This window comes from Mesoplodon mirus (genome assembly GCF_964341445.2).
Source record: "Mesoplodon mirus genome assembly, chromosome: 5".
NCBI lineage: Eukaryota > Metazoa > Chordata > Mammalia > Artiodactyla > Ziphiidae > Mesoplodon > Mesoplodon mirus.
Genome location: NC_138980.1, coordinates 113244686 through 113258287, shown reverse-complemented (window position 1 = coordinate 113258287; position 13602 = coordinate 113244686). Strand labels below are relative to the sequence as shown.

Below are 13602 nucleotides of genomic sequence, written 5' to 3'. Positions count from 1 at the left end.
AACAAATTAATCTGCAGAACTTTTTTTTTTTTTGGTCACTGCCTCTAGATCAAGCCACACTCTAGACTAGAAGCAAGAACGTGGAGATACTTCTGATGAGGCCTGGAGATACCCTGGTGGGCTTTCTCTAGTTGCGGCGAGTGGGGGGCCACTCTTCATTCCGGTGCGTGGGCCTCTCATTGCAGTGGCTTCTCTTGTTGTGGGGCACGGGCTCTAGGCACGCGGGCTTCAGTAGTTGCGGCATGTGGGCTCAGCAGTTGTGGCTTGCGGGCTCCAGAGTACAGGCTCAGCAGTTGTGGCGCACGGGCTTAGTTGCTCCACGGCCTGTAGGATCTTCCCAGACCAGGTCTTGAACCTGTGTCTCCCGCATTGGCAGGTGGATTCCTAACCGCTGCGCCACCAGGGAAGCCCCCCGGTGGTCTCTTAACTCAGGCTGAATCTACGTGAAGCCAGTGAATTAGCTATACAATGTGGTTGCCTTTCTTTCGTATTTGTTATTTAAACATAGTGCAAAAACCATCCTGGGTAACATATATTTTAGTATATGTGAAGAGCATATAGATATTTCAATCCATGCTCTAAAGAGACTCACTCTTAAAGTATTGCTGTCCTCTAAAATGAGGCCAAAAGGTACCCCAATAACAAGTTGCAGAGCACATATTCCTCTCATACTTATTCAGTTAGATTCTTGTTGGGGGGTCATTTAAGGCAACCACAAAATTAGGCAAAGAAGAAAGAGGACTGAGGACAGAACAAGTGTTAGGAATTTTACGGTGACTTCAAAAGCCAGAAATCTTGGATGTTTGATTTTTAATTTGTTGAACATTTTATCACTTGGATTTAATGTGCCAATGCTTTGCATTATTTTCATTTACTAGTTTAGTGTGATTTCATAGTATAATTCTCTTAATACATCTATTATAAGTTCTCATTCCTAATACAGAATTATGTCTTCGTCATTAGTGTGGCTGTACACTTGGAGAGGGTCTCCTGATTCACTCACTATGTAGGAAAGTCTTTGTTTTCAGTCTGTTGGCTGCTTACAGGAACTGTCCAGGCTCATTGATATCCTAGCAAAACACACCCTGTTGGTTCTTATTGCTTAAATATTCCCACTTCTAAAATTACCACTACACCACTGGGGGGTGAATGAATACACGATTACAATTTCAATTTGACAGTTTTAAAGGAAATGGCATAGGGATTTAATTAGACCCTCTCCATGTGCTTCATTGATTCTCAGATGGGTTTTCATTCTAGCATAAGCAGATGTGGGTTCTAATGTAGAACTTAGATTCTCTTGTACCTTATGGGTTATTCAAACCAGTAAAACAGCCAACAGTTAGTTGCCTGAATATGCAAAATCCAAAAGCAAACTGGTTTGGGAATGTTGAGAGGTAGTTTTCTTTCACTTCCTTTCCTTTATGAAACAGGAAGATTGAAGTTATCAGGAAAATAATGATTTTTGTGGCTCCTGATCTTTATGCTATATAATGAAGAAGGAAATTAGGCTACGGTGAAATATTTTCACTTGGGCAATAACAGAAACTTCTTGACATTATTAGAAAAGAGATATTATAATTATTTCTTTTTTTTGAGCTAAACAAAATGCCCAACTGGAGAAAGATAAGAAAACCATTGTTAAAATTAGTTACTGGAGATTTTAAGAGGGAAACTTATTATAACCCTTTGAAGATTTTCTTTGAAATGTATTTTTTCTTAAAATGAGTATAATATGCATTCTCAGTTTAGAAATCCCAATGTTTCTCCCAACAGATGCATTGTTAAAGTTTCTAAAAATTCAGTTTGGATAGAAATTTACGGTAGCAAGAAAATAATTGAAGTCGACCACAGATGTCTGAGAGGGCATGCCACCACCCATTGGCATGGCTGTATAGTAGAGAGTGCCATTATAGACTCCATGGTGTGTATCAGTTGAGAAATACATGTCAGTAACTGTCTAGTTTCCTATGTCATCAGGCACGTCATACCAGGACCCTCATAGAGGCAGGGCTGTGACTCCTTTGTGTAGTCTTGAACCTATTTTCACCGAGCCTTCCAGTCCTCATCCTTCCAGCCTCTGACCTTATGTTTGGTCTTCCTCATGTGGACCCCATTATCATTTTGTCTGCCTTTTCAAATCACTCCTCTTGCCTCAACTTTTCTTCTCCATTTCCTTTGGCCTCACTGTGTTAGGTAACCCTGGGTCCTGTCAAGCTCTAGGCTACTACCAACCATGTATAATTCCTCACCCATGGTACCCCAGAGAGTTTGTCCATTAGTTTTATTCCCTGAGGGGAACCTAGTGAGAAAGTGGTGTCATTTATTTTCATATAGAAAGTGTCATGTCATATTGTGCTGAGGTGGAAGACACAGAGAGGAGAGAGAAAATTATCAGGCAGAAATGATATATACCTACTAGCAAGTTGTATATGTAGATACATGTTATATTTATTTAAATGTTTACAGCAGTTAATGCTTAAACTTTTCTCTCTGTTTTTATTTTTTATTCATTTACTTTTTTAAGTCTCTATTGAATTTGTTACAATATTGCTTCTGTTTTATGTCTTGGTTTTTTGGCCGCAAGCCATGTGGGATCTTAGCTCCCCGACCAGAGGTCGAACCAGCACCCCCTGCATTGGAAGGTGAAGTCTTAACCACTGGACTGCCAGGGAAGTCCCTTCTCTCTCTTTTTTAATTTCACTGGCATGCATGCAGTAATTGAGTTTTATAGAAAAAGTTTAAAATTATAATACTTATAGTAAGATCTCCAAATTTTAACTATTGGCTTCTTAATCTATCCATTAGAGCTTATGGTGTGCTTTCTGAACTATTAAAGAAATTTTGTCTCTTTGTATTCTGTTTTCTAAAAAGTTGGACAACAATTAACAATTAAAAATGAACCTCTTGATTATAACTTGCAATCTGTGTTACATTTATTACCTTTAGATTAAATATATACATGTAAGGATGGGATAAAGTATATATGAATGAATATATGAAATGAATATGTGAAACATTTCATTTGTTATCTGCAAGTCCTGTTTTTCTTTTTCTTTTTTTTACGAGTATTGGTTTTTATCACATCAAAAATGTTGACATGCAGGTCAGAGTTGTTTCCCGGTAGAAAGTGGAAAGCCATGTGTTAAAAGCCACAGAACTGGCTGCTCCTGCCAGGTGTCTCTGAAAAGGGGCTGCTGCATGACAACTCGTTTAAGTTAAAACAACCCTTCATGTATCAAAGAAATGTGTCAAAATAACCTCAAACAATTAAAATATAATATATATTTATAATTCCAGGCCCTCAGAAGCAATCATGGTAGTTAAGAACAAAATTTTGAGTCATTATGCTAGAGGCCAACTCAACACATCTCTAGTGAGATGAAATTCAGAAACTGGCATTACAGTCCTGAGTTAACTGCAGAACCACTTCCACGCACCGGACTGATGGGCGAGCATCCTCCGTGTGGCCGGCGGGGCCAGGCGAGCGTCCTGGGAGGCGGCAGCTGGGCGTCCTGGCTCCTTCTGCGGGCCTGGCCCTGCCGACCCCGACTCCTCTCCCCACCTCCCCCGCCCCCCAGCCCACCCGGCTGTCCGCCCGGCCTGCGCCCTGCAAGGCCAGCGGCTGGACGCCTGACCGGCACTGGAAAATAAATCAAGGCGATTCTGTTTGAATGTAAGTTTCTTCAAGAGCCTGATATCTCAGTTACAAATAATTGAAGCTCCTTTTTAAAAAGAAAATAACTCCCTTGTAATCAACTACTTTATGTGAGGAAAGAAGGCGCCGTCACAGCAACTCGTGGCCATCCAGGGCCCGCGGAGGGCGGCCGCGTCTATCTGGTGAACGTCTTGCCCATGTCCTCCTTCCCCTTGTATGTCTTCTTGCCGTGCATGAACGGGATGTACTGGTACTTGATCATGTGCTTTATTTGCCTCTTCATCGTGATACAGAAGAGCATGATGAAGTACATCACCAGGATAGGCCAGAACACCGGGACATTGAATGCCTCAAAGAAGATGCAGTCCATGGCCACCAGGATGCCCTTGGTCACCACGTGCCAGGATTTAGACTCTGGGAGCCTTCGAATGGAGGACTGGAACTCCTCATTCTGTTTGGTTGGTAACGAGGGGCCATCGTCTGAATCTTCCATTAAGGAAGGATCCACTTTTGGAGAAAGGAAAGCTATAAGGAGATTTAGGTGGTGGATTCCCAAGGCATAGGTCACGATGTACCAACCTGGCAGCAGGTAAACTCAGATCATATAGATGAAGCTCAGGCCCAGCGTCACCACCCATCACACAACCGTGTATGGAGTAGACTTGTCCAGCCAGGCCTGATAGACCTGTCCGAGACTTGTGAAAAATCTGTACACCACGGAAGGTTTCCCATGGACGGAATCTCCCACACTGTCACCTTCGGACCTGCTGGCAGTCCACTGCCGCCAAGCGTGGTCTCCCGAGGGCTGTAGGAAGGAGGACGCGGGTGGCGGCCACGTGGGCGCTTCGCTCGGTCCGGGAAGAGGCAGCCGAGTACCTGGAAGTCCTGTTTTTCTTTTTTTTTTTAAATAAATTTATTTATTTTATTTATTTATTTTTGACTGTGCTGGGTCTTCGTTGCTGGGCGCGGGCTTTCTGTAGTTGTGGCGAGCGGGGGCTACTCTCCATTGCGGTGCATGGGCTTCTCACTGCAGTGGCCTCTCCTGTTGCAGAGCACGGGCTCTAGGCACGTGGGCTTCAGTAGTGGCACGCGGGCTCCAGTAGTGGTACGCGGGCTCAGTAGTTGTGGCTCGCGGACTTTAGAGTGCAGGCCCAGTAGTTGTGGCGCACGGGCTTAGTTGCTCTGCGGCATGTGGGATCTTCCCGGACCAGGGCTCGAACCCATGTTCCCCACATTGGCAGGCAGATTCTTAACCACTGTGCCACCAAGGAAGCCCCTGTTTTTCTTAATCCTTGATCTATCTTATATATTGAGTAGTTCTAAGGTAGAAATTGCTGACATTATGTGTTCTACTGTTTTAAACTTTTTTTCCTAGAAAATATTTTATTAAAAAATATATGTTATGTCCTATTGTGAGGTTTTGAAACTTATGCATTCATGTGTAGGTATGTTCTACCTTTGTTTGATGGCATCTACTTGAAGTAGGTAGAAGGTATGATTCTATTTATATAGCAGTGGTCTTTGCAACTAATGTTACACATAAGGAGGCATTGGGATATGTCATTGGGATAAGCCACTCTGACTTGTCACTTGTAAGGTGTGCCCTTCAAGTATCACAGTTTAGGGGAAAAAAAGGAAGGAAGTAACAAAGACCAAACAGTAGAGTAGCACATTCATATTATAAAGCAATGATAACAATCACAGCTACAGAATATTTTACAATATAAAAGGCTTTTTTTTCTTTGCATCCATCAAGTGAGGTGGGTCACACAACTATTAATCGTCATCAGTGTAAGTGAGAAGTTGAGGTACAAATATAGTGATTTGTCCAAGACCATTTGATCAGTAGTTAAATTCTGCAGAGCCTTGAACCTGGCTTTGACTCTTAGATGATGGACCATAGGTAATCTAAGAAGATGCAGAAAATGACATTAGAATGATCCAGAAGGCCTTCAGACCTTTGGATCCTTGAATGACTCACTTGAATTAACTTACAAGAATGTGCCAGTCCTCCTCCTTTTCCCTCCCCTGTGAGCTTCTGTATTCTGGTCCTACCTCTCCCTCCCCTCCTCTGCCACCTCATATAGACAGAACGATGAACGGGGAGGAACTTGATGAAGTCTCCAGGAAGAGGGCTTGACTCCATGGCTAGGCCTCCCTGCTAACGCTTCGTAGAACCTAAAAGCCTTAGCCAAATCTAGAGAATGAACCCAAAGATATTGCAAATGAAATCTCTAAGACCTGCATTCTGGCTCTAGGTTTGCCTGCCCTGATCTCTACTGGGCAACCACTGACCCGGACATTTTAAACCAACTTTTGTGACTATCCACCTCTGGCATTTGATGCTCTCTGAACTAACTGTTTGGAAACTGAGGGAAGGAACCACCCCTGGACTTCATGGAGTATTCTGCCTGTGGTATTTGGGCAGAAACAGGGTTGATAATTTTCCTGCATCATGAAAAGTCCTCTCTGAAATAATCATAGAACTATTTTATCCTGAGTTTGTAACTGCTAAGCTCTGAAAAGGCCAACATGGAATTTTAGGGCACCTTTATCTTCTTCTGCCAAATTTCTCACCCTGCTGGAAGATGCCTGAAATTCCAATTTATTTCTTCAGTTTAAGATTTTGTTTCCCGTTCACATGCAAACAGAAAGATAGCAAGTTCAAATGCTATTCATCACAACTTAGTCTTAATAGGTCTCTTCTCCCTCCCTCCCTCCCTCCCTCCTCCCTCCTTCCTTCCTTCCTTCTTTCTTTCCTTCCTTCCTCCTTTATTTTCATGTAACTCACATTTATTGTACACATACTGTGTTCTAGATACAGTGCTGAATTAGCAATGTTTAAAGAAAAGTGCTAAAATCCTGACACTTCTGGGCTTGAATCCTTGCTTGCCACTTACAAAACTGTAGAGCCACGGAGAAGTAACTCAATCCTCAGGCACCTTTCACTTTCACATCTTAAAATGGCAATGTTAATACTAATGCCTACCAAATACAGTTGCTAAGAAGATATAAGATAGCTTGTGAAACCTTTCCTAAAAAGTATATATTGATAGCAAGAGAGGGGAGAACCCATGAGGGAGGACACTGACCACTGAGAGGGACAAGGATAGAGAATTAGCCAGGCCTGAGGACCAGTATCACCAATTTCATCATTTGCTTGAGAAATCTCTCATAGAAAGCTGTCTTTGGTTATTTCACCTTTGCATCTTTCCATTTCCTGGGCATAATTCATGGTAAAGCTGTGTGGTGTCATGAAAAAGCAGTGAACAAGGAAATTTGTGTTCCAGTCCTGACCCTGCACCCATCAGCATGTGATAGGCCATGTTACTTTCCCAGATGTTATCTTCCTCCTCTATAAACTGAGGGAATAAAATGAAATGTATTGCACAGAGCTCTTCCAATTCTCAAAATGATGCATGATTCTAACTTATTAAAGACTTCCTCGACCACTTAAAATACTGTTTGAATGCAGGCATTCCCAGGTCCACTACAAAAATCCTATAGACGTTATATCTCTGCATAGTGGCCAGAGAAGTACAGAGAACCACTTGAAATATTGTGGTAGAACTGAGCTGTGCTTTCTCAAAACTTCTCTGAGACCTGGGCTCAATTTGTAGGTTCTGGCAAAGCCTCCCAGAACCACAGTATTCTATCATGTTTATGGAAGGAGATACTCTTCTCCACTGAAAAAAAACATTACACTGGCAAAAAGAAGTACTGGGTTCTACCCATGGTTTTGGCACTAATTAATTAGGCAACCTTGGGCAAAGCAAATGACTCTGGACTTCATTTTTCTTGTTTGTGAAATGAGTTAAGTGTTCTAGATAATCTTTAAGTCTCCTTGTATTGACAAAATGCTCAATTACAGTCTCAGAACTACTTGATTGACTCATGAGTTAAGAAAAAATTTCAGATTGGAAGGCTCCCCTTAATGTGTCAAAACAGGTCAAACTACAACTTTTCAATGAAAAAAATTTCTTTTGCTAACACCACTCTTAAATGTAATCATTTATCTTTCATGAAAACAATAATTGTCATTTTGTAGGTAGGGTGTTAAGGTCTCTAGTGTGCTTTGAATTACTTGGAAACCACACACACACACACACACACACACACACACACAGGGCACTTATAAATAACAAGTAAATTCTCTCCCCCACAAGGATACTAAATTTAGGCTGGAGAAGCATTCCACATGCTTTTAAACATAGATCTAGTGTCTAATAGCAAAGATCCCTACCACAGTACAGAATTTTTCCTTTTCTGTTTTTCTTCATTTACTGCGGTTTTACATATCAGGGCAAATATTGGTCCTCTCGTAAGGTTTTACTCTTCTTATTCTTGATCTTGTACCTATTTGTTGGAATACCTATTTTCTTGAGTTTAAAGAACCACTGATCATTAGATTCACCATTGATTAAATAATAAGTTTCCAAAAAAGGAAAAAAAATCACAATATTAAAAGTGTACCTTGATAAAAAGTTGCTTCCTGATTTTGAAAACCATAGTTGTGAAAAATGGGTATCTTGAATCAAGGAAATATGATCAGTCATTCAAGTAAGGAGTAGGCATATTTGAACTATTATCCAGAAGTCCCTGACTTTTCTGGGAAGTCTTTTCTAGTGGATTTTCCCTTTGAACTCTGGATATCCTGGATACTAACAGGCAACACTTCATCATATGCAATGTCTTGACATTTGTATCCCAAGCTTCTGTGATAAGTTCTTCTGATTAAATACAGTTGTATGAGCCTACCCTCTGAAAACTACTGGTGGATATATTGAAACAATTGCTCAGTTTCTCATGTTACAGATCCCTAGATCTTGTGCATTGTGCAAACAAATTTCTTTTCTCCCACAAGAAGTAAAAGCAGAGCTCCTAGAAACAGAGCTGTGTTGCAAAATTATTGAGAGGCAAAAAATAAATTAAGAAGAGTCATGATTTTGCCAATTCACTGGCAGAAACTTATTGATACCCTGTTGGAGAAAAATAAATGCTAATGGTTATAAGTATAAAATTAAACTTTGCAATCTATGTTATCTTGGGTAAAAGGACCAGACAGTGAAACCAAAGATACATTCTGCCATTAGGACCATATTGCAGATTTGAATTCACTGAAAAGTGCAAAATTGGCTTAATCTTATACTTGGTGGTGATTGTTCAAGTTGCTCACCAATAGCTCTATTTTTTAGCTAAAGCCAATAGCTAAATTGTCCCATGGATTCATGATACAAAAGGGAAGCTTTGTTATTCTGTTTTATTTAAATGATATGAAAATTACACTTACAAGCTACCTAGATATGTGAAAAAAATTTCTGTAAAGAATTCTAGGTGTCAGTTTAACCTTCATGGGTTTCTAAAATGAATTATCAGCTATGTAACAAGATTGAATTTTATACTTGTGGAAGGAGAGGCATATCTCTGGGTAGTATTTATACAACATCTCCTGATTCCTCACCTCTACTTTGTTTCAAGTATCCAAACATGGATATGGGTACTCTCCTTACCTCTTTTTGCAGCCTCTGTTCATTTCCTTTCCCCTGGGCCTCAAACTTTCCCTTGAGATTCAGCTACAAAGCGTTACCCTTTGACAGGTTCCCAGAGGTGAAGTCTGTTGCTCTCTGTTCAAGATGATTCAACTCCACAGATATTCACTGGATTATTATTATGGCTGGGGTGTTTTCGTAGATGACTTTTCTTTTTCCTAACTTCTTTAAATCTGACTACTCTGGCTCCTATTTTGCTAGGGACTCATTAGAAGGCCACAATTTATCTTTCAGAACTAATCTTATGTGATAATGACTTTACACATTACCCCTGCTAGATAACTTCTGCCTTTAAATGGTGGTTGCCAATGCCTTTAAAGTTAAGTCTTGAAGTCTTAGTCACCGGGATTAAGCAAGGCCAGTTGAAGGTGCTCAGTGCTTCTCAAATTATACCATGTAGAAATTTCTCTGTTTACTCAATAGGAATGAAGAGGTAGATCAGGAGCTAAAGCTGGCTTTGCTTTTATTTTTAAATATAGTAAAAATCAATAAGAATGTGCTTTTAAAATGAGCTTTTTTTTCCTATTAATAATGCTACCTTTTCTCTAGTCTTTTGAAATTATTATTTTTACCAAATGACCACAATAAACTTATCACAAATTTTTCAAAAATCACCCTTGGCACATCAAAAAGTGTCTGGAAATGTTGCTTATCACGTCAGACTTCCAAATTAGGCTTACATTTGTATAACCATATTAACCTTCTCAAGCTGGAAACAATATATACAGACACATTTTTCTATAAGTATTTACCAACATGCTGTGTTGAAAATCAGATAGGGTGAAATATTGGCATTTGGTTGAATTGATCTAGTTAATATATGTACTATAAAAAGTATGTCAATCCACTTACAGGCGTTTAGTTGACACAACAAATTTTAAAATTGAGAATGAGAGATTCATCGATAAGAATTGGAGAAGTATAAAATACTTCTCTTTTAAACAACGTTGTCATTTAACTGATTGAATATTCGTTTAAGGGGGAGAGTTTGAGGAATTCTCTTCCATGCATGAAGTAAGCTGATTGTTTCAACTGCTACTCTTAAAAAAGACTAGCTAGATAATCCAACAGTTCTTTTCTAAATCATGAGTTATTATATAGATTTGTAAAGTCTAAAATAATACAGCTGCTCTCAAAAATCCCAATGTCTTGCTGTTTAGTGTTCAAACAACAAATGAGACAACCAGAGATGATTTGTTTTTATTTATTTTCAAAAAGTACCTGGGGAAATCACTGACTTTGTTTATAGGATTGTTTACCTGTTTTTAAAATTAAATCTGAATTCCTATAGATGGATTTCTTCTCTGAACATAAATATTGCTTATAGCTTGCCCTTAAAAATGATATAAAATATTTTTATAGGCAAAGAAGCAAGTAAGCTGAAAGGAAACCCCAGAAAACTTATCAAAGCATTTTCCTTTCATTGTGAGAACTGAGTTTACCTTACAATTGCCTCAGTAAATCCTTGAAGATTTTCCTAAATCAACATGATTATGAGTTGTCTTGCCGAAAATAATAACACTTTTTAGTACCCTTATTTTTTTAAGTCCCTTTACGTTTTGTGAGAAATCTTAACTTCTTGGTAAAAGATATTTTCATTAGAATAAAAATGGGACTTTCAGATGCCTGTCATTTTCTAAAATGCTTTGAAGTTTGAATTTTTTATGTATATCAAGAGAGTAACTCTCTCTGAATAGAGTGTACTAATGATAAATTTAGGATTTCAAGAATCAACCTACATTACAGTTACAAAAACTATACCTGCTATTGACATCACAGTCAGCTTTTGTGCAAATTTCATTTGTGACAACTATTTATTATGCTTATCAAATGGCAGGAAAAAGCTCCAACACTGAAATTTTAAAACTAGAGACAGGCACTGAATATAGATGGGCATTGGACCAATCAGATAATGTGATAAGATAGTGCCAAGAGGTCAAAGCAGTTGTAGAAAATGAAAGGAAGTTAAAGTATTCATGGTTATTCAGCAGCTCTTTTTTTTTTTTTTTTTTTTTTTCAGCAGCTCATTTTTTAAGAGTGCTATATTTCTGTTGGAAGCTTGAGAAAAGGGCAGGGTAGGCAGAATTCCAAGATGGCCACCGAGATCCCCCTCCCCGTTTTGCATTAATCCCCTACAATTTGAGTAGGAAGGAGACTTGGGAAAAAGATGTATGTTACTCTGATGAGTATGTTACATTATAGGGCAGAAGGAATTATGCAGATGTAGTTAAGGTCACTAATCATTTCACTTTGACCTAATCAAGAGGGAGATAGATAATCCTGGATGAACCTGACCTACTCAGGTGAGCTTCTAAAAGAGGTAAGAGAGATTTGAAGCATTAGATTCTCCTGCTAAGCTTGAAGAAGTAAGCTTTCTATGTGGTGAGAGGGTCTGTGGAGGAGGCTACAGGGCCAGGATGCGAGGGTAGCCTCTAGAAGCTGAGAATAGTCTCTAACAGCCAGCAAGAAAATAGGGTTTTTGGTCATACAACCACAAGAAAACAAATGGTACCATCAGTGAGTTTAGAAGAGGACTCTAGAGTCACAGATGTGATTATAGCGCCTGCCAACACCTCGAGTTTTGCCAGGTGACACCTAAGCACAGGACCCAGCCAACTCCAGTTCAACCTCCTGAGTTAGGAGAACAGTGAGGTAATGAATTTGTATTGTTTTAGGCTACTAAATTTGTGGTAATCTTTCATGTAACACTAGAAAACGAATATAGTTAAGAATGAAGCTTTTAAGCTTCACTTAAAAATTTAGAAGAGCTCTCAGCATGGCAGTGGTGGGCCAGAGTTGAGAATCTCACTGAGATGGGACGTGAGCCTTCCAGTTGGCCAGTCCTGTCTCTCCTGAAGTCCACCTGAAACTGAGATGGAGTATCATCTGCAATCATTGCTCTACTGTTATTCTCACAGAATGTTACAAATGTTATTCTTTTTTCTTAATTTTTTAAAATTTCTTATGTCCCCCTTGGGTTCTTGCATTCCATGTCTGTTGCCTTTTTTTTTTTTTAACATCTTTATTGGAGTATCATTGCTTTACAATGGTGTGTTAGTTTCTGCTTTATAACAAAGTGAATCAGTTATACATATACATATGTTCCCATATCTCTTCCCTCTTGCGTCTCCCTCCCGCCCACCCTCCCTATCCCACCCCTCTAGGTGGTCACATTTTTTTTTTCTGAACTCACTTCTCTATCAAAGTGGAAAATGAAAGATGGAGCTCCGAGGGCTCCTTGTTTCTCAAGCCCTATCTGCTCTCTTCATTTTTGAACTTCTTGGCATTTGCGATTGTGACCCCTGGAGATTAAAGCAATAATTGATTGAAAGCACCTTGTATAACCCAGACCAGATGCTTAGCAAATGTTAGTTTCCTTCCATCCAGGCTTTCTGGTAATTGTTTTGAAACGTTTGGACACAGAACAAAGTGATTGTAATACTCCTGGTGATTGTAAGTGGACTACCACAACAAAATGTTGGAATCAAGCAGGAAAGACTAAGATTAGATTTTGAGTAAGGTCGAGAATATAAAGAGGGAAGACAGTATGATAACCATGTAGGTGACCCCAATTTTTCCTTTCCATCTCTACTAAAATCAATGAAATTTCTCCCCAGAGCCAGGAAGGGGAGAATATCATCCCCTGTTGCAGTGTTCGCTTTCAGTTGCCTATATATTCCTGGCCTCTGGGTGAGGTTAACTGTGCAAAGGAAAGTCACACTTTCAGAACAGTTAGATATTTTTTCTTGCTAAACTACACTGAAGACATTAATTCCGTTTTTTCCCTGGCTATAGATAGGTGAATTAGCAAGAAACCACCCCTGCATTGTCTTCTAGTCTTCAAATGAAGCCTAATTAAAGAAATATATAGTTTTTATTGAGCTGCAAGAAAAAGGGACATGGGGCACAATTAAGTTTGCATCAATAATTAAAGCCATAAAATTATTAATGTAGCAAATATTACACATTAGTAAGAAATATATTTTGTCACCAACTGCTGCATAAAATCCCTCTTTCATAATCTATAATCCAAAAAGAGAAATAGAGAAGGAATATACAAAAAACATTAGGCTTCAGTGTCAAGTTTATTGCTGCTGCAAGTAAGATGTTTGCCATATTTCAACACTACCATTTCTAAGATTCAATTGTTCTGAATCGATTTTTTAAAAGTGAGAAAAAGATATAATGGTGAAAATAATAGCTTGTATGTAACATGAAGTTTTATTAGGGTAATGGAAATATTTATCAATCTTCCCAATATTTTCCTCTGATACGGACTAAAAGTTCAATATGCAGAGAGGGAAGGGTCTTCTTCTTGCCTTTGCTCCGTGTCTCTTGTCTCGCTGAACTTGAATCATTCTGCTCCCACCCTCTTTGGAGAGATAGGGTTGGTGT

General features: G+C 39.3%; 1 pseudogene across 1 annotated transcript; it reads right to left on the bottom strand.

Moving 5' to 3' along the window:
• Positions 1-3685: 3685 nt before the first annotated feature.
• On the bottom strand, positions 3686-4568 carry LOC309804428 (protein RER1-like; annotated as a pseudogene). The gene has a single exon. The product of its transcript is annotated as a protein RER1-like (transcript).
• Positions 4569-13602: the final 9034 nt, after the last annotated feature.